The following is a 22874-nucleotide window of genomic DNA, read 5'->3' on the forward strand; positions in this document are numbered from 1 at the left end:
AAGAAAGACACTAGAGGAATTTGAAGCCGCTGGCACCTGTAGCTACAGAAGATATTAAACACAGCTCAACTCCCAGACAGATTACCATAAATCCTAACACTTAAGGCCTATTTGCCTCAGTTGTTACCAGGCAATACAACATATCTGACTTTCAACAAAAAAATTGCAAGGTGAGCCAAGATACAAGCAGGCAAAAGGGACAAAGCAATCATGAAAACCAGATGCAGACATAACAGATGTCAGAGTTATCAGTCATGGAATTCAAAACAACTATCATTAATATTTAAGAGGATCTAACGGGAAAAAATAGACCAGAGGCAATAACAGATGAGTAATCTGAGCAGAGAGATGGAAACTAAGAGTGAATTGATAGGAAATATCAGAAATCAAAAACAATCCAACAGAAATTAAGAATTCTTTATCAGTATCATCAGTAGACTGGACATAGCCAAGGAAAGTATCAGTGACCTTGAATATAATCAACAGAAACTTTCCAAACTGAAATGCAAAGAGTACAAGGAAGCAGGAAACAGAACATCCAAGAGCCATGGGACAATTTCAAAAGCTGAACACACGTACTTGGGATACCAGAAGGAGAAGACAGAAGGAGCAGAAGAAATACTTGAAATAACAGTCTAGATCTTTCCAAAATTAATGACAGACACAAAACCACTGATCTCGGAAGTGCAAAGAAAATAAGCAGGGTAAGTACCAAAACAAACAAACAAAAACCAACAACAACACTTAGGCATATCATATTCAACTATAGAAAACCAAAGACAGAGAGAAAATCTTGAAAAAAGCCAGAGTAGAGAAAAGATACTTTGCCTATACAGGGATTTATTAAAGTTATTTGTGGCTAAGTATATTAGTTGTGTTTGTGTGTGTGTGTGTGTGTGTGTGTGTGTGTGTGTGTGTGTGTGTGCAGTGTTTCAGGGACATAAAAAGAATGTTTATATTTTGTTAAGAAAACACATTCTATATAAATCTCTTAAATTGTGCTTGTTGATTACTCAAATATTTGGTTTTTGCCCACATGGCTTTTTATATTCTAAAATAATTACTCTGAATTTTTCTAATAAAATTTTATTTTAACCAGTTACCATATTTCTAGAGTTCCAACACCATACTTACATTTTGCTGCAATGCCATGTGCTATATAAGGATGAAGGCTCTTTATAAATCTCTTATGGATGGTTACAATTTATTTTTGTATTACATCTTTTATTCTGTTTAGTGCATATAACCTTGATTTTACTTTGTCCTGATATTAATATTTTCTCAAATATTTCATTATATTTGTATTTGTCTCATTTAAAAAGAAAATTAGTGGACTTCCTGTCAGAAACCATGTAAGCAAGAAGAAAGTGAAGTGAGATTTTTCAAGTGTTAAAAGAGAAAAACTTCCAAATTGGAATTCTATACCCAGGGAAATATCCTTAAAAGTTGAAATTGAAATAAAGGTTTTTCTCTTTAACATCTATTTACGACAAAACTTCAACAAAGTGAGTATAGAGGGAACATACCTCAACATATAAAGGCCATATATGGCAAGCCTAGAGACCCTCAGGAACCTGTTGAACAAGAACAAAAGATCCAGCATTCATGTCATCAGAGATCCAGAAGGAAAGGAGAAAGAAGGTAGCGCTAAAAAGCATATGAAGAAAAAATGCCTAAAGTTTTCTAAATTTGGCAAGTGACATAAGCCTACATATTCAAAATGTTGTGTTAATCCTAATAGGATAAACTCAAAGGAACCCATGTCAAGACACATTATAATCAGCCTTCAGAAAACTAAAGACAAAACAAACATCTTGAAAGCAGCCAGAGGGTTTACCCTATAAGTAAATTGTTGCTTTTGTTTGATTTTCCGTGGATTTTTCATCATAAACTATGGAAGGCAGAAGGAAGTTTCACGGAATTTTTCAAATGCTGAAAGAAATGTTCTGGCAATCCTGAATTCTATGCCTGAAAAATTATCCTTGAGGAGTGAACATAAAACGAAGACATTCATAGATGAAGGTAAACTAAGAATTTATCATCAGCAAACAGCTTCTCAGAAGAATGGCTTAACCAAGTTCTTCAAGCAGAAAGAGCATGATAAAATAAGGCCTCTTGGAACATCAGATCAGAAGAGAGAAGAATAGAAATAGCAAAAATAAGGCTAAATGCAATAAATTTTCCCTCTTCTCTGTTTTCTTAACTATGTTTTATGGTCAAAGCAAAAAGTATAATATTATCTGATGTAGATCTTGATGTACATAAAGGAGACATTTAAGACAATTATGGAAAGGGGAATGGTAAAGAAAACTAAAGGGATACATTTCTGTACTTTACTTGAACCCATAAAATGTTGACACCAGTAGATCTTTGTAGCGACAAAATTGTTCTGTATCCTGATTGTAGTGGCGTTTACAGGAATCGACATGTGATAAAACAGTATCTATACACACACACAGAACTATATACACATGCACCACTTTTACTAGTCATACTGTACTATATTTACGTAAACTGTAACCATTTGTGGATACTGGGGGCAGGATGCAAGGGACCTCTCTGTACTGTCTTTGCAGCTTCCTGGAAATCTATGCTTATTTAAAAATAAATAGTTAAAATTTTTAAAAATTAACAATTTTCTCTATGAAAATATGCACTCCTTTTCAACGTCCTAAAATCAAGACTTGGAAATCTCTGCATCAAGCATATTAAAATGCCTGCTTTCTTCTGAAATTGAATGCCAGTGTGTGTCAATTCCTGGCAGTTGGCTTTCACTAATTACACAGGTATAGAGCACCTTTCAAGTGCCACACAGGGCTCTAGTCATCCTTTCAGCCTGATGGGTTAACAAATATCATTTGGTTGGTTTCACAGTTAATCCTTCACTTTTAAATATCTTCAATACTGTGAGGGCCTGACTTCTGCGCCTTGATTCCTGGTATTTTTCAAACTCACTGACCTTCAAACTGTTTTTCTTGGATGTCTACACATTCTATAAGGAAGGTGAGAGTTGGGTTTCAGGGTTCCAACTCTCTCATCACCACTTCACATTGTAAACAAAGAACTTAGTCTTTATAAAGTTTACATATAAGATATATTGTTAAGCATTTATTGCTAAAATAGAAAAATAAAAATAAAACTACTTTTTAAACCTCAAATGCTAATAAAAGTCCTTTTTGTCTGATAACCGCTTTCCTCAAAGAGAGGCAGACAGAAATGAAATGGGTTAGCTTCTCTTTTATCTCTTTTCCAATCCATTCTCTTTCTTTCCCTACCTGGTACTTTGATAAGATCTGAATCATTTTTCAAACACCTCTATCTTTAGTACAAGCATTTTAGATGATGCTAAAACCAAAGAAAGAATTCTTACAGAGATTTTAAGTTTCATCTTACTATCAGTGTCCAAACCAAAAGGCATGCTGTTATTAGTTGCCTAGGATGGCAAGATTTGAAGTCCTGGGTCATTGCAATGAAGTCCAGTAAAAACTTATGAGATAAAATTAGATGCCCAGGAACCAAGAGAAATAGTGGAAATCAAAGCCTGTGCTGGGTGAGGAAGTTTGAGAGATGGCAGAGCACGAGTCTATTTCCAAGCAGAACCAGAATGGTTATGATGGCGAAGTCCCCCGAAAGGAAGTCAGACTCTTGGTTAGACACCCACAGATCAAGCTCTAAGCGTCTGAGCACCTTCAACCACATGCCATCAGAGGAGATAGATTTTAACTTTTTTTCAGTATTGTTACTTTTTGTTGAATATTCTGAGGCTTTTAACTAAAGTAGTAGATGCAAATTATGCTTTGTTTCCCTCTCAGTAAATGACAGTGCATCAAAATTGAAATAATCAGCCACAAGTAAGTTTCAAATTGAGTATCTATGGTAGTAAGTCGTAAGTTGTTTTCTTGCATAATGGCAGCAAAAACATGATAAATTCAGAGAAACAATTGTAAAATATCAAGAAAGAATATGAAATTATAGACAGGTTTTTTTAGTTAAATGTTAGTTAAAAAGAAGTAACACTGCATCAAGCACATATGCTTCTGAGTGACCTACACCCGGAACTTGCATGGAACTTGCCCACATTCACATTTTGAAATATAAAGTAAGTATAAAATAGGTATTATGGTCTGTAAAATATAAAAATAAAACGTTTTCAAAAATAATTATGTAACATTTACCATCTACTTTGCTATTTGTAAAAAAGCACTTTCACTTCTTTTATCTCATTGGTCAGAAAAACTTTTGAGGGAGACATATTAAGTCCATTTCAGAAATGGAAATTAACTGAGCCATGGACACACAGCTATAAAATGGTAAATCTGGCCCCGGAGCCGCTTTCTTGTGCCTGGAATTCTCACATTCTTTTTAGTCTCCCAGGATATGTAAAACGTCATTAACAATGAAAATCAACAAGACTGTAGTATAAACGAACCATGGCTTTATCTAATCCTTTTAAAACACATGTCTATAAGATCAAATAAAGTTCTTTAATGTATATAACAGCATAGAAAAACTGTTCAAATTACTGGGTATGTCTGGGTAACAATAAAATAAAGTAAAAAATGAAAACAGTAAAATAAAAACATTGATCTGTGTTCAGGTTAATGTTGATTTCTGCATCTTAATGAACTACAGAGTCCAAAACAGTTGAAGTAATGCCACTTACAATACAAAACCCCAGTCAAAAATGGCTGTGCCGTTTGCCAAAACCCGCCTATTTAGCAAGCTTGCCTTTTTTTTTTTTTTAGCAAGAACTTTAAGTGTTCCTGGTCTAAGAGACTATAGCAGACAAAATGAGCATTCACGGAGGAAAAAGCGAACACATAAGAAGGACTAACGTATGTTAAGGATCACAAATCTTGAGCCCTTGTGACTCAAACAAGTCAAAACACAAACTATTAATTTACGTAAGGTTGAATGTCTTGTAAAACTTTTCTTGGTTTAATGACAGTCTCTTTGTTTTCCTTCTCTCAACATTGTTCTAAAATCATAGGTCTTCCTGCCTTAGAACCTACAATTTAGAGCCTGCGAATTAAAGACCTGGAGGCACAGTAATCGCATGAGAACAGCAGGGAGAACACAGATGCTTGGTGACATTTTCAAAAAGGAAGAACAGGGGTTAAATTCGATTTCCACCTTTTACCCAGACTGAGCAAAGAGACAGGGTTAAACTTCATCCTTATGGAATGAGAGACGTCCAGCACACTAGCTTTTAGCAATTAAATGCTCACCATATAGTGAACGTGACTAAAATAAAATTGAGAACATCTCAAGAGTTTTGTTTTAAAACCCTTTACAATCAGGGATCTAAATAAATGTTGATCCCCACATTTCTTCTCAACTAGCAGGTATAATGCCCTCTAACGGTAAGAATATATATTTGAAGATCAGATTACACAGGTTTTGCTCATAGCCAGAATAATAAAAATCTAGGCGAAACGAGGCAAGTTAATCTCTCTAAGCCTCAGTTTTCACATCTGCAAAATGTCCATTGCTAGTTGCACTTATGGATATAGTGCACTTAGCAGTGGCTGGCCCACAGGAGGTGCTTGATAATTGCTCTAGCCAGCATTACTGCTAGAATGCATCTCTGTGAAGTATGAGGACTGCCATAAAAGAAAAAAAAAAGCTAAACAAAAGTTAAACATAGTTATTTCTGCCATTTAAGGGGGATGCTACAATTAATAGGTTTGATGATATGAAATGTCTATTTATTCACTTTCCCTCTAGCATATTGGTGAATAATGGAAACGGAAATGTGAACATTTCAAAATCTTTGATAGTTAGTGTCCCATGTTTGTTAATCCATTATTTGTACAGCACATTGAAGAGTTCAGGCATACACAAAAGTGAGCAGCCACTCTGTGTAGAAGTGGAAAGTTAAATTGCTATGTGAAATGAAGACTGTAGAATTGAGTTTCAGAGATGTTCAGAGAGGGTAGGATCCAGAAAATTGTGGAGGGAAAAAATGTGAAGGGAGTATTTACAGGCAGAGAAGAAGTCAAACAATCTAATAATGGCTAAGTCTGCAGGTATCCAAAACCGCAAGAAAATTCTGCTATCCATACACACCCCAGCATGTGTACCATAGATGAGTGATGTTTGCCATGGGAAATCAAAGGGAAGATCTGTGTATCATCTGGAACCATCAGCAGCAGAATGGGTACACAGTTGGGAGGACTCGATGATGTACTCACTGAGTCAATTTTAAAGAAGCAGAAATTTAGAACTAGAAGTGGCTCAAAACAGTCTACTCTTCACTCCTTCCCCACTCCAATCTCCAGCATGACTGGAAGATCTCCAGGTACCCATTAACATGCAATATGGTTCAAGCCTATTTCATTTGACACTCTGGGGAAGGGTAGCTCAGCTGGCATCTGAATTTTACTATCATGACTGAGCATTTAAAATAGCTCATCTTGGGGCCGGCCTGGTGGCATAGTGGTTAAGTTCATGTGCTCTGCTTTGGTGGCCCAGAATTTGCAGGTTTGGATCCTAGGCTCAGACCTACGCACCACTTATCAAGCCATGCTGTGGTGGTGTCCCACATATAAAATAGAGGAAGATTGGCATAGATGTTAGCTCAGGGCCAATCTTTCTCACCCAAAAATAAAATAAAAAAATAAAATAGCTCATCTTGCCGACCTCTAATGGATGGAATTTCTTGTCATCTGTACACCTCTTTCAAAAGTCCCAGTCATTGGGGCCAGCCCTGTTGGCCTAGTAGTTAAGTTCAGTACACTCTGCTTCAGCAGCCTGGGTTTAGTTCCTGGCCGTGGACCAACATCACTCATCAGTGGCCATGCTGTGGTGGCAACTCACATACAAAAACTAGAGGAAGATTGGCACAGATGTTAGCTCACAGCCAATCTTCCTCAGGAAAAAAAAAATCCCAGTCATTGGTGGTGATCGATTTTTATCTCCATTCTGGTTTTTGTATTTGTCTTTCTAACACTTCTTGAGAAATGTTGGAGTATTTCTCCCTGTTTCTTTGTCTCATTTACCATTGTTTCCTACTTAAGGCCATGCTATATAAGACCATATGATCTCTTTTAAATATGGTTAAATATTTCATTAATTCATTCTTCTCCAACATATAAATTCTTAAATTATAAATTGCCTTAGCATTCTTTAATCATTCTTCTTGATTCATATGAGAGAGAACTTTATTTCTATCACTGTCTGCCAAGTCATCACCCAACAACCCAATCCCCTCTTTTGATTATTTATACTCCTCATTGCACTTCCCTAACCAGTTAGTATTTCCTTTGATAATGGTAAGAACATTTGCTCTTTCACATGCATAAATAATAGCAAAAGTGTTAGGACAGGAACTCAAGGTTTTCATTATCTCTGAACCCAGCCAGGCATGGAGGGCAGGCAGCACACCCAGGGTAGTGAAGGAAATGAAAGCAGAGCGACAGCGCCAGGCAACAGCAGGCGGTGGCAGACAGGTTAGTCAGGCAGAAAGAGGATCACACCTAGGCTATAGGGGCTCGTGGTTGGAATGAGGAAAGTAGAATCAGAGAGCAGAGCCTCAGCTTCAGGGAATGCAATCTCTAAGGAAATTCGTTAATAGTAATGTAAACCTTTGCTTCGAGTTAATTTGATTTTGTGAAATACAGTCAAGAAAGAATGAGGTACAGGGGAATCAATAAAGCCTCATAGTTTTAAGAATTGAGGAATAAGATGTCACATTTATAAATTTACTCATTCAAAAGAGGTGAATTGAGTACCTACCATGCGCTGGGACCTAGGATGTTCTAGGATCTTAAATACAGCAATGAATAAAACAGATGAGAACAGATAAAGATTCCTGCCTTCATGGAAATTACATTAGACTGGCCGGAGATGGACAAGAAAAAGATGAAAAAAATAATGAGAAAAATCCATAACATATTAAATGCTGTTAAGTAAAAGGGAAAAAAAGAAGAGGATGTGGAGTGTTGAGGAGTTATGCATGGTGATTAAGGTAGTTCTTAGACTACAAATACTTGGCTCCATAAGTGCTGATGCCCTCCCTGATTGTTACCTATGCATCTTCTTTTGTTGTAACACATTTAATAAGAAAGATGTTTACATAAATTGATGGTGACCATTTGGGGTTATAAATAGGGAACTAGACCAATCAAGCTTATATTTCACAAAACTCGTTTGATCTGCAATGCTGAGGACTGATGGGGAGGGGGCTATCCTGAAGACAAGGGATAATAAGCAGAGTACACAAAGAAACTCAAGTGATAACCAACATTTAATGACTGAAACGAAACCTGGATGCTCCGAGCAGGCTGAGATGTAATGGCCAGAGTGTTAGAAAAATACCAGTATGGGAGCGGTGGGGAGTCACCGAGAGGAGGCAAAGTTTCAAAAGTGAGAGGAGGCTTAAGAGACTCAAGGGCTGAAGTGTGTTCTAGTGAGGGAAAAATGGTTATAAAACTAATCGAAATTAATTAGTCAAAAACGAGGTAAATGGGATCACTGAGTTTGGCAATGTCTTGTCATTGGAGACCCTAGGGAGAATATTTTCAGTCAAGTTGTGGGATGGAAAGGCAGATTTCCGTGTCAAGTAATGAAGGAGAGGAGAAGAGCATAAAATAGCAGCCCACATAACAGATGTACGGCAACATGCAGTTCACCAGAATAAAGAAAATTTAGTATCAAATCTTTATAAATAAATGAGTTATTGCCTAATGGCACTTATTCATATTTAACTCACTGTGTTGCATTTATTCAGATTTAACTCAAATTGTTGACCATCTACTCCATGCTGTATACAGTTCAGGACACGAAGATACAAAGATGAATCAGATATACTCTCTGCCTCCTAGGTACTAATTGCACAGCTAGCCATTAACGGTAAAGATGGGCAAAGAGTACTTTATTATACAGTGTGAAATATGAGCTGTAAAGAGAACACTCTGGGAGCATCGACAAATGTGCTTAATATTTGTGTGTGCTCTAAAAAAGGCAATTTTTGAACTGTGCTTTGAAGAATAGCACAGTTATTCTTCAAACTTAAATAGTTAAGATTTTTTCTAGGCTTAGAAAGAAGAAAGAAAACGTCAAGAAGAAAGAGAAAATAGATGCACACAAATAAAAACACATGGAATATTTGAAAATGGCAAGCAGTATGGCTGGACTTCTGTAAGGTGTATGTTATCTGTGCGCGTGCATGTGCGTGTGTGTGTGCTGGGGTTAGGGTTGAAAGAAATCCGTAAAGGTAAATTAAAGCCCAACTGTTGGGAGTCTGAGTGACAAGGTAAAGTGTCCAGTCCAGTAAGACGTGGAAAGTGATGCCAGTTTTTTAAACTAGGGAAACAGCATGACCAAGATTGTGTTGTAGATACATCCTTCTGGCAGCAGCTCGGAAGAGCAACTGAGGGAAAAGCAGGAGGGACAGCTGGACTGGAACCAAGGAAACCGGTTGGGAGGCTATTTCAACATTCCCACAGAAAACTGAGAACGCATTGAACCAAAGCAAAAGCAGTGGGAATGGAAAGGAGGGAGCACAGATAAAGGAGGGACGTTAGAGCATCAATCAAAGTGTCTTGGCAACTGACTGAACGTTGGGGTTGAGCAGCAAGGAAGATTAAAAGAGATCGAGGTTTCCGAGTTAGTCCCATTAACAGAAGAAAGATATAAAGCATGCCTACTGGAAAAGTGAAGACAAGATTATGAAATCACTTGTAGATAGACCTTCTTATAAAAATGATTATAAAATGCTTATAAAAATGGTAATTTGTCCAATGTTGAATGTATACAAAAGAAAAGGAAAATAAGAATCATAACCTGGCCACCAAAAAATAGTCACAATGATTAACATAATGCTAACGTGTTTAATCCAGCAATTCTCTAGTGCATAATTATATTGTTGAGGTCACACAGCAATTTGTCTCATGTTTGTTTACTTATTTAAGCATTGCCACAATAAGTCTTTGTAACCATGCTTGATATTTCTACACATCACACTTCAATAAACCACGTTCCCATTCTGACATTAACACTGATAAAAATCTCATACATAAAGATTTATTTACATTCAAGATCATTCACACTCAGGACTAAGGATAAATTCTTAGAAGTCAAGTTATCCAGGACAAACAATTAAACACAATGGAGGCATGTGACATATCCAGCTAAATATCCTTCCTGGCACGACCTGACTTTCTCTTACACCAACACCATATGAGGAGTTCTTTCTCACCACATTTTTCCTCCTTACTGATTATTGGAATTTTTAAAAAATCATGGATTCAGCATTCGAACATTACATTTCAGTTTTGTTACAATTATTTAAAGTTGAACTTACTTGTATTTACCCAATTTTCCCCGATTATCTTTTATTTGTCTTCTGTCTTACCATTGACTTGAAAGAGCACTTTGTTATATCACTTTAAACTATTTTATTCTCTTTTATATCACAAAGATTAATTTTTAGGTTATCATTTCCATTGCTTCTTTCATTATTTTAAGACAACAAAATGGGAATAACAAAATCTTTATCTTGTTTAAATTTTTATTTTTATTTTCTCAGTTCATATTTTACCTTTTAGTAAAATGTTTAATTCATGGAAGTCACATGGATTAAAATTTTAGGGTTAGTATAGCTACTGAGAAAAGCTTGTAACACGCATGCATTTTTACTCAGGCAATTCATTTTATTTGCTGCATTTAATGTCTTTTGGTTGATAATGGATTTATTAGGCATTCAATTATGGTTTGCATCTATTTATTTAGATATTAAATACATAGTATGTATTAGGCTCCGTAGTAAACATTTTGGGGAAAAAAGATGTAAAAAAATGGATTCCTACTTCACAGCTCTTAGGTTAATTAGGAATTTTGGTTTCATGCCTTTCACCCAATCTGTAGATTATAGATAGGGAAACAAACAGCAGCCTGGGTCAAATAATATATAATTCCTGCTTCTTTAACTTAACGTGGAAGATGATATAGTATGGGTAGAAAATAGTTTCTGGAATTCAACACGATTTATCAAATTCTTTCTACAACTTACTAGGTCTTAGGAAATTTATATAAATGATCTGAACCTCCATTTCTCTGTCATTAATATGACAATAGCCAGGTTTGAGGGGTTTTTGATGATCTTCTGTTATTATGTATAAGAATTCAAGACAAGGCAGGTATTCAAAAAACTGCCTTGCAGCAATATTTCCTCCTTTCCTTCCCGGCAACATTTCTAGCAAGGGATGAAGAGCACAAACTCAAGAGTAAATGATTACAAGAGGATAAGTCTATTAGTTGCCCAATTTGATTATTTTAACAGCGAGTAATGATAGTATTAAGGAATGTGGGCACCTGTTTATTTCATGTTTGATTTATCATTTCTCAGTATTCTGAGATATTGAATTTTAAGAGAATTTAAATAGTTTTTATTCAATTATTGATCTATTTAATGATTGCCTTTCTTATTTCATTCCTTCTTCCCCCTCACACCTCCTCAGTCAATAGAATCATTGACTCCTTATTTTACCATCCCAGGAATCCAATCTGTTTTTAAATTTCTCTTGACAGTTGACACTACATCAATCCCCGTTTGTTTGATTTACTTTTCTTTTTTTTTTTTAACCACTCTAGAGACGATCGCAGACAGTTCATTAATTTTGTTGGAGTCAGTAACTGAAGTCCAATGGGAATGATTTTAGGATTTCCAATGTAGGTGGTAATATATCAACTTTTCAGACATGGCCATAACACATGTTTCACTTATCTGATACTTTTTTCTGCCATATTTTTCCAACTTCAAAATAGAGAGTTCTGGTTTGCCTTAAAAAAATAGAAGGAAGTGACAGAACTGTACTGCCTAGTTTCCACTGCTATGTCTCAGAAAGTCTTTGGTTTAGAATGATGCACTCTTAAATTCTCAAAGCTTACAGATCAATGCAATAAATTGAGTCAGATGTAATTTATTTTGCTTCACTCCTCCCCTCCAGGATGTCTATAAAGTAACAGTCAGATTACTTACATGGGCCTCATTCCCCATAACAATACTAAGAAGTTAACTGCTTTTGGCAGTCAAGAAAATGAAACTCAGATTTGGAAGTTGTATGTTCAAATGAAATAAGATGAGTAATGGGAATGTTATTAGATGAGTTACATATGACCTGAAGTTCAAGCCAACAATGATTTAATCTCCTAAAGATGAAAGGAAAATGCAAACCATTTGGAATGAAAAATTTTTCATTTCTGAATACGGAAATTACATTTGAAAATAGTATGTCATTAATTTCTCATTACATCATCATTCTGGATATGGAATTTATTCAATTGCTTTTAAAATGTTTGACGAAGAGTGAAATATTTGATTAACAATTGTGCAAATTTGTTTTCTTTGTTGTTGATTTGTTTGATCTTTTGTTTTTGCTTTGAATTTGTTTTTAACCGAACATAGGAGGTACATTTGAAGTAAAGTAAGAGTCAATAATTTTAAGTACCCATTTCAATTAGCTTTGCAAAGTATAGTCCAGTAACCACCACAATAATCATGATATTGAACGTTCCTAGAACATCCAAATTTCCCTTGAACGTCTTCAATTTCCTCCTTTGGCCCTTGCCAACCAGTGATTTACTTCCTGCCACCATAGCTTTGACTTTTCTGGTATTTCACTTAAATCACACTGAATTCAGTGTTTTCCATCCTCCTTCTTTCACTTAGCACAGCACGATTCTGAGTTGCAGCCATGTGATTGAGTATAGCAATAATCCATTCCTCTCTACTGCTGAATACAATCATATTGTGTAGATACACTACCATTTGCCAACACTGTCACCTACTGATGAACCTTGGGTTGTTTTCAGTTTGGGATGATTGTGAATAGAGATGCTATAAGGATTAGAGCACAAGTCATTGTGTGGAAATACGCTTTTGTTTCTCTTGAGTAAATACCGTTAAGAGCCCCAGTGCTAAGTCAGGCCTGAAGATATCTGTTAAACTTTATAAACAATCTATGCTAGTTTGAAAAGCATTTATCTTCTCTACACTGAGTGGGCAGTTTACACGGGTCTACAAATATCATTAGATCAAACTTGTTAGTTATGTTGTTCCATATCTTTATATGTTAAATATTGTTTGATAATATGTTAATTAAATCTCTTGCCATAAGGGTCTATTTAAAATTTTTTACTTTGTAATTATGATTTTGCTTGATAATGATCATAGGTCATGTTTACGCATAAAATTTATGATTGTGATTATTTGTGGTGAATTTCTTTTATCATATAGAGCACCTTTTTCCCTATTAATAGGTTTCCTCTAATTATATTTTATCTGAACCAAACAAATAAAAATGGTAGCCTTCTGGAATTTACGTTGAAGTGTAACTAGTTATGATTAGGAGACCGCAGGAAAAAAAGACAGTGTGTTGGATGCTGCCAGCTACTAAGGAAAAGTTACAGTGGGAAAGAAGGGGAGAGAGTTCTGGAGAGGGGAAGGGTACGCAGTTTAAAGGGGTGATTGGGAGAAGCACCACCAAGAATTTGCGTTCAACTTAAAATCTGACGGAAGGAATGAAAATTTCAGATAAGGGAATCCTTATCTGAAACAAGAAGCAGAGAAAAGTAAAATGGCCCTGAGTGTTTGATAAATTGACAGGAGTCCAAACAAGGGAGATGAGCCTGCATGAATGAGCAGAAAGAACATAGAAGATAAGTAAATGAGGAGAAGAAACATAAGGTACATAAGACTCATCAGAAATGTAACATTTATGTGTAGAGCCTTGAGAGGGCTTGGATTTAACTCGGAACAACATGAAAAGTCATTGGAAACATTTTAGTAGGGAAATGGAATGAGGTGACCTAACATTGAACAGTGTTTTTGACTGTTGCATGGAAAATACACTGAAGTGGGCTATTGCAATGATCCAAGTGAGCAACAATGATGGTATCTTGGACCAGGAGGAGTTTAAACTAGAGAGGTAAAGAGAAGTGATTGGAAAGTCCAGCTGAGATTTGCTGATAGATTGTGTGTAGGGTGTGAGAAAAAGACTGACTTCAAGTTTTAGCTTGAGAAAGTAAATATGACATTGCCATTAACTTAGGACACAAGTTAATGCTGGAGGAATAGGTTTGGAACTGGGAGAAGATCAGAAGCTCAATACTAGAAATATTGCATGTATATACATAAGAACACACAAGTAGCCATACACTAGAGAGAAAAGGTTGGCTTTTGTTTTGCTTTTGTGTTCAGTAGAAAAGTCATCAGATTTGACATCAAAAAGATTGGCCTTTGTCATTAGCTAACACTAACTTTGTGACCCCAAATGAAACTTAAAACCTCTGGCCTTCATGTAACTGACATAATAAAACCATGGACTTTTATATGTAATAATAATAACAATAACCATATCTGTTCAACTTTTACAGTGAATCTATGCTGTCTATAAATAATTTTATATATATATTATTATATATAATATATATTAATTATATATCACATATAATTATTATATATATAATTATATATCATATATTATAATATATATATGGCAGCGAGACTCAAAGACTGTCCCCAGATTTTCTCCTTGCCTGGCATTCACATTCTGTGGTTCCCTGTCACTCTGTGCCATGGTTTGTCTGTGTGATCAATTGCATACAACAGAGGTGATAGATGTTCCCTTTGAAGATTACTTTAAAAAGACTGTGGCTTCTGTCTTGGTCACTTCTGTCTCTCTTAACTCAAGAAAATAGAAAGTGACATTCCAAAATTAAAAATACCAAAAAATACTAATTGAAATAAAATCTCCTAAAATGTCACTAGAGAAAGCATAAAGCAAACTCCAGAATGCTGTGATCTATGGTGGGATAACTCCCTTGGGATACTACTGCACAGCTTTAGTTTTTCCCTATTGATTTTTTTAATACACTCTGATTATGATTCTACTTCAGCTTCCTTCACAACTGTGTCAATCTCACCCAGCCATCTGTACGGTCCTGGCCTGTACTACTGAGCTACAGTCAGCATTGTTTCTGGACTGAAAGGATTATTATAAAACTCAAGAGTTACTGAAAATAGCTCACAGACTTTGATTACTTTATATTCTTAAAAGTAGTGCTAAGAGTCCAAAACCTCCAAACAAACAAAAGTCCAGGACCAGATGTCTTCATTGGTGAATTATACCCAAAATTTAAAGAAGAATTAATACTAATCCCTCTCAAACTCTTCCAAAAAGTAGAAGACGGAATACTTCCAAACTCATTTTTTTTTTAAGGAAGATTAGCCTTGAGCTATATCCACCGCCAATCCTCCTCCTTTTTGCTGAAGAAGATTGACCACCCTGAGCTAACATCTGTGCCCATCTTGCTCTGTTTTATATGCGGGATGCCTGCCATAGCATGGCTTGATAAGCAGTGCATAGGTCTGCACCTGGGATACAAGCCAGTGAACCCCGGGCTGCCAAAGCAGAGTGCACAAACTTAATCACTATGCCACTTGGCCAGCCTCCTTACAAACTCATTTTACAAGGCCAGCATTAGCCTGATACCAAAACCAGACAAAGATACCACACAAAAGAAAATTATAGGCCAATATCTCTGATGAACATAGTTGCAAAAAAATCCTTAACAAAATATTATCAAACCAAACTCAATAATATATTAAAAGGATCATATACCATGATCAAGTGGGACTTATTCCTGGAATGCAAGGATGGTTCAGTGTCCACAAATCAATGTGACACAGCACATTAACAACATGAAGTACAATGATCACCTCAATAGATGCAGAAAAAGCACTTGAGAAAATTCAACATCCATTTATGACAAAAACTCTCAACAAAGTGAATAGAGAGGGAACATAACTCAAATAAAGGCCATTTATTACAAGCCCACAGTTAACATTATACTCACTGGTTGAAAGGTGAAAGATTTTCCTCTAAGTTTAGGAACCAGACAAAGATGTCCACTCTTGCCACTTTTATCCGACAAAGAACTTCACTAAACAGTAGATAACCTTGGTGTGTTTAGAATATAATGTATTGAATAAAACTATAAAGAAGAATAGCACTTCTGTGATAATATTGGACAGAGGAGTATTCGTAAAATATCACACAGTACATTTAATAACTAATTCATGATATTGTGCTTATATTGATGGGAATAGATATCCAGCCAATTCTACGTTTTACAGATAAACATTCAGAGGGCAGTTTCATTTGTACTTTGCCTATCTATTTATCAGTATTCAAGACTTGCATTATTTCCAACAGAAAATCTATGAAGACTGATAAATATAGAGTCATATTTTAAAATTTTATAAATTTGATACAAAAAATTCAAAGGGGAACAAAGTGTAATGCACACAATACAAATAATAAACAAGGATTGTTAACATTTGGCAAATAGTCATGCACCACATAATGGTTTTTAGTCAACGAAAAACAGCATATACAACAGTGGTCCCATAAGATTAGCACCACATGGCCCAGGTGTGTAGTGGGATGTATCATCTAGGTGTCTGAAAGCACACTCTATGATGTTTGAACAATGACAAAACTACCTAACATGACACTTCTCAGAACATCTGCCATGAAGTGATGCATGACTGTATTTGCTTTATTTCATAAATATATATAGTATAATATACACAATTAGTGCAAGATTTTGTTTTCTTTAAAAAGACAGACTTTACTTATAAATCTTCATCTTCCAAACCCCCTCCTGACCTTCATCTTCCAAACCCCCTCCTGACCTGCACCCCACATTCCATCAAGTAGAGGCATTCATCATTTTAAGTTTGGAACATATTCTTTCAGTGTATTTTATATATTATTATCACTATGTACTTACATGTATGAATATATGCCATGAAATATTTTGTTCATTTACATAAATTATATGTTCCACACATTTTTTAAAATTATCTTTGTATTTTTACTTGTGTTCTACCTGTAGATTCATAGATTATTTCAAAATGTTTTACAGTATTTCATCATATGAACACACCATGTTATTTCTCCATCATTCTATTAATGAACCTTTAGTTTGTATACAATATTATATCAAATAGCACTACAATTAATAGCTTAAAAACATCAAAATTGTTCTAGTTTTATTCGAGATCATAATTCAGCATGAGTAAATTAAGAGATATATTTAGAAAATTAGAAAAAAGAATAGGTATAATTTGTTCTCAGGTCTTTGATTAATGTAGTGAATCAAACCAGGTGGTAAATGCTTTGAAAATCTGTTTTAAATTTGACACAGATTCCAAAGTGAGTAACAAATCAACTTCAAACCCCAAATAGCTGCCATGCAACACAGTGAAGAAACGTAGCTTTGAACCTCAACGAAAGGATGGAGATACCAAAGTGTATCCGATCATCTCTCATTTCAAAATCAAAGGTTTCACATTGAAAAGTGCTGTCCTCTCGAATAGTATTGTAAGCTTTCCATGAGGTGTTTAGCAACGTGCATAACTCAGTCTCATTTTTTTCTCATCTTTAAGTTACTGAGGAAGAGGGAGAGATTGTCCTGGGGAGTTTTAAAGACACCATTCATCTCTATTGTTTGTTGATCACATCCAGCTGGCCGTCTCAAATGCCATACTAATCACGCCTCAGTAAAATTATGCAAATCTTCCAGGGGCCAGCCTTGTGGCAGAGTGATTAAGTTCACACGCTCCACTTTGGAGCCCTGGGGTTTGCAGGTTTGGATCCTGTGCGGACATAGCACTGCTCGTCAGGCCATTCTGTGGTGGCATTCCACATGAAGTGGAGGTAGATTGGCACAGATGTTAGCTCAGTGACAATCTTCCTCAAGCAGAAAGAGGAAGATTGGCAACAGATGTTAGCTCAGGGCCAGTCTCTCTCTCAAAAAAAAAAAAATCATGCAAATCTTCAAAAGAGAAAGGTACGGCCCATTTTCACATCAAATAAAGATTTAAAACTGTGTATTATACAATTTAGACACAAAAAGTGAGGCCTATTCTTCTCTAGATGCCTAAAAATCACGCTTGCCATTTTATTGAGGTCTGTTTTGCTTTATATATCTTATGATGGGAGAGATAAGGAAGGAATAAAGTAATGGCAATAAAGCTTGGAAACACAGGATATCAGAAGTAATTTTTAAGACCTTTCAGCAAACACATTGAATGTTTGTCTTCAGTGACTGCATTTAAAATTCATTCCTTAAGCTGGATTTTATTGAGTAGTTTTAATTTTGCTAATACTATCCATTAACTATTGTAGATCTCTAAACAAAATATATTTATTAGTTTACTCACCTGTAGGATAACACATTTAAATTGTACATAAGTATATGCATGTATATATTGACCTTTGTGTTTCTGTGAATGTATATATACAGTATGCATATTTCATACATATGTGTTTAAGCATATTCTCGACCTTCTTCCAGCTTTAAAATGTTAACTAATACAAAAACCAAACTAAAGCATTTGATACCAAAGGGGAAAAAATAAACACATATTACAAAGAATTAGCATACAGAATTTTTTGAACTCCCACAAACCAATGAAGACAGATAACATGGGAACATGAGCAAAGGCTGTGAATGAGTAACTGACAGAAAAGTAAATGTGACTGACTTAAAGAAGATAGGAAAAGATATATTTCTTCATTAATTTGAGTAAAATGTTAACAGTTATACGAACTCTTACCCCAGACTCATGGAGTCTGGGAAAGAACCCTAGACTTATCTTCCGCAAACACTGTTCTGCTGAATGTGATAAATTAACAAGCAATGTAACTGTGTAGCTGGCACCTGTTTATCAGAAGAGCTTGTGAAATTCCTGATGGACAAGTTGCCTGTGTACTGGCAATGATGAGAGTGGGCGCCCCAGGAAGGCTAAGCGCCAAGCAAGGCATAAAAGATACATTAGGGATGTAGGGGGATTTTTCACTTCAACTTCGTTTTTATAACTAAGGTTCCCCATGATAGGGTAGAAATGTCTTGAAACTCCACTTGAGATGTTGCAGAACCTCTTGATGCAACTGCTGTCTGGCGGGGCACTCTATTGCCATTTTGTGTCCTTTGAAGACGGTAAAACTGAAGTTGGGTTCATTTTGAGAGTAATACTTACAAACCTAAGACAAAATTACATTGAATTAGTGGCCATGGTGCACAGAGCTAGCAATCAAAGAAAACATATTACAACAATAGAATACATTTTTAAGGAAAGAAGTCAGTCACCTTTAAGTTTTGATAAGAATTTGGGGGTGATTAAACTCATATATTGACAGCACCACCACTTTCAAGAAAAATATCTAATAGAGTTGAAACACCAGGAAATTCTACTTCCAGGCATTTATCTGAGAATAGTAGTTTCCTACGCTCAGTGTACTGAAGGCAGTGAGAAGTCTCTGAAATTATAGAGAAGTAATGATTTTAGCTCAAGTTTAGCATTCACCTCTTACATGTGCAAAGCATATAAGCATACAGTTGCCAGTCACCAAATAGATCCCGTTATTCACACTCTGGTTAATAGCAGTCGTCAGTCTCCTTAATTCTTCCTTTTGCAAACACAGAAATCGGTGGTCTTTGACTTTCTATCTCCTTAATTTCAACATACTAACCAAGTCTTGGGTTTCAGCCTCTCTTACTCCCATTCTTTCACTTTCATTTCCTCATCTACCACAATCCATGTTCTAATCTCGTCATGCTTCTCCAAACTACCCTGTATACTCTCTCACACTAATTTCCCAAAGGGATTTTAAGAATTTGACTATAAATTTAAGATCAACCGATAATGGAGAGACCACCAAGCAAAGTCATGGGATCCAAATTGTTGCTCTAATTCTTACTTGATTCATTTTTTAAAGTGACATCATTGAGAAAATCATGTAGCCCATCCCCACAATTGTAAAGAGAGAAGGTTGAGCAGTTGATACCTAAATTTTCCTTCTGCTCTAAAAATAGAAAGAGGCCTAAAATTTAATTTTTGAACTGCTGTTCCTGATCATTTTCTTCTCACATTTCATAGAAAGATTTATTAGATATCAACTATGGAGTCTGGTTGCACTTAAGAAAAACAATAATATTGTGTGTGAGAGTTTAACTAAACCTCCTTATGCAGTAAGTCTTCACAAAATATGAGGTATAAATGCATCTAATTTTAATTCAGTTCACTAAATGCTATGCAACTGGATGGCATCGGGGTTTATGCATTTCTGCATGTCGTACAAAGGAATGGGCCTAATAGATGATCACAGATACTTGTGTAAGCAAGTTCTTGCTCCATTGTCTGTATTGAAATCCAATTTCTGATAGAATATTGATTTTATAATAAAACAATACATCATTTGAGTTTTGCACTTTAACCATGCATAAAAAGGCAATGTTCCACCTCAGTTTTTGGTTTTGAGAGAAAGAGGAAAATTCTAAATAATACAAGCAATTGTTTAACTAGTCATCTGGATAATTCAAAGCAGATAATACACCCCTGACGTAAAGAGAATGGATAGTAACTAGATACTTTTATATTCATGCATTAATGAAATCCACTGGCAAATTACTCAAATTCCAGCGTCTTGTTGTCAGTAGTAGTTTGAATACTTGCCTGGCATAATACTAGATGGAATTGGCCTAATCATTTTGTTTATTTAACTGCTTATTTTGACTGGGGGCATAATAAATTCACATAACTTTTCATCTCCCTTTCATTAAACTATTGAACTGATTGTAATTCACCACAGGTTTCAGAGGAAAATACAGACTTTTGGAAATCAGATCCTTTAATTACTCAATTTGAATAGGTATACAACTGAGTCATCATTTTATAATTACTCTTTACTTTGTATTAAATGGAAAGTGCATAATTTTGAGGACATGAACAGTTAATACCCAAGCAAATAGTGGTATAATAAAAAAGAAATAAGTGGGGCCCTGCACAAAAACACAACGATAGCACGCTATGAATGGGAGGGTAATTAACTCAATCCTCTGCACCTGAGGCCCAGACAAAGCACAAAAGGAAATAAACACTCAGCCATATGAGATATAGCAAGACACCGGCTTTGGCACTGCTGGTTTCTAAATCATGTGGTATGAAGCAAAATATGGCTCACTAGAAAGAGGAGTCCAAAGACTAACGATATTGCTCTCAGCTTTAGTTGAGTGTACCATGTGTCTAATATACCAGATTTTTTTTGGCCTCCAAGTAAAAGAATGATTTGATGGAAAATATAATGTGCAAAACTGAAACATACAAAAATTGGAACAAAATAGTACAATATTTTGACAACTAGTCATGCTTATTAAAATATCTGTTCTTAATGTATCTAGATTTTCGTATTTCCAAAACTTAGTTTAACAAGATGCAAAAGTTAAGGTTTAAAGTGGATCTTGTTCTCTCAGTGGAATTGGTCAAAAAAAATTCCAAAACTAGAGAACTTACCTGATTCTACCAGGTAAATAACAGAATTCTAATTTTATCTGACCTAATCTTTTACGATTTCCCCATCTATTTACCCCATTATGCCAGACCAACTTCCTTCTTCTTCTCAGATATTTCAGACATCTGCTTTGGCCATTCCCTATGCCAGAACACTGCATGTCTAGTTCTACCATCTACTTCAAATATCGTCTAACATCCCTCTTCAATAAGATTTACTCTGACTCCATATTTCAAATGTCAGCTCCTCCCAATACATTTTGAATTCTCCCATGTTGATTTCGTATTTCTACAGTACACTGCACATTTCAACTTAGCATGTGATTTACTTACTGTGTTGTTCATTACCTGTCTCTTCCCACTAGAATATAAGCTCACCAAAGACATGACATTTCTATTTTATGTACTAATATGTCCTGAAAACTTAGAACAGTGTCTGGCATATCAGCAGGCACTTGGTAAATATCTGTTGAATGAATTAATAAAAGATTGTTAGATATATTATCAAGAAATTAAATTCATTCATTTGGAACATATTCCTAGAGCTTTAATTTTCTTCATGTAAATTTGTTATAAGATTAGTCCCTGACAGACATGTACTTTGTTTTCTGAAACCACTATAGATAATTACTTAAAAGCATTAGGAAAGAAAAGTTAAGGATGTATGTATTTTACATGATTTTTTTTTCTCTTTTTCAGCACAGGATATGCCACAACTAACATTACACAAATATGTATCACTTATCCTGTTTGAATATTCAGTCCTAAGTAAGCAATGCATATTTTCTTAAACTTTACCCCTAAAATAGAAACATAGGCATTGAATAATGACATAACCAGTTTGCTAGCATAAATTATCAGATCATACTAAATTTTTCTAGCATTGTACAGGAGAATATCCTACCAGTCTTCAATATGAACTCATAGAAGGAAAGTTGCTATTTCTACAGGGCCCTCAACAAAGAAATAAATCCATCATCATTGTATTGGAGCAAACTGATCACAACCTTGCAGAGTAACCATGTCTAAAGCTATGGAATTCGATACAGGGTGAAGGGGGAGTGTTATGGATTGAATCGTATCTCCCCAAAATTAATAGATCAAAGCCCTGATCCCCACTGTGACTGTACTTGGAGATGGGGCCTTCAAACATGTAATTGAGGTTAAGTGAGGTCGTAAGGGTAGGTCCTAACGCAATATGACTAGTATCCCCACAGGAAGAAGAGACATTAGGAGTACACGTGCACAGAGAAAAGGTCAAGTGAGGGACACAGCAAGAAGGCTGCCATCTGCAAACCAAGATGAGAGGCCTCTGGAGAAATCAAACCTGCTGACACCTGATCTTGAACTTCCAGCCTCCGGAACTGTAAGAAATAAATTTCTGTTGTTTAACTCACCCAGTTGGGTATTCTGCTCTGGCAGCCCTAGCAGAATAATGCAGGGGGTATGAAGAGGGTTATGTTATCTGACATTTATTCTATATAGCACAGCTATAATGTTCACACTCTTA

The sequence above is a fragment of the Equus quagga genome, chromosome 2 (genome assembly GCF_021613505.1).
Source record: "Equus quagga isolate Etosha38 chromosome 2, UCLA_HA_Equagga_1.0, whole genome shotgun sequence".
Lineage (NCBI taxonomy): Eukaryota > Metazoa > Chordata > Mammalia > Perissodactyla > Equidae > Equus > Equus quagga.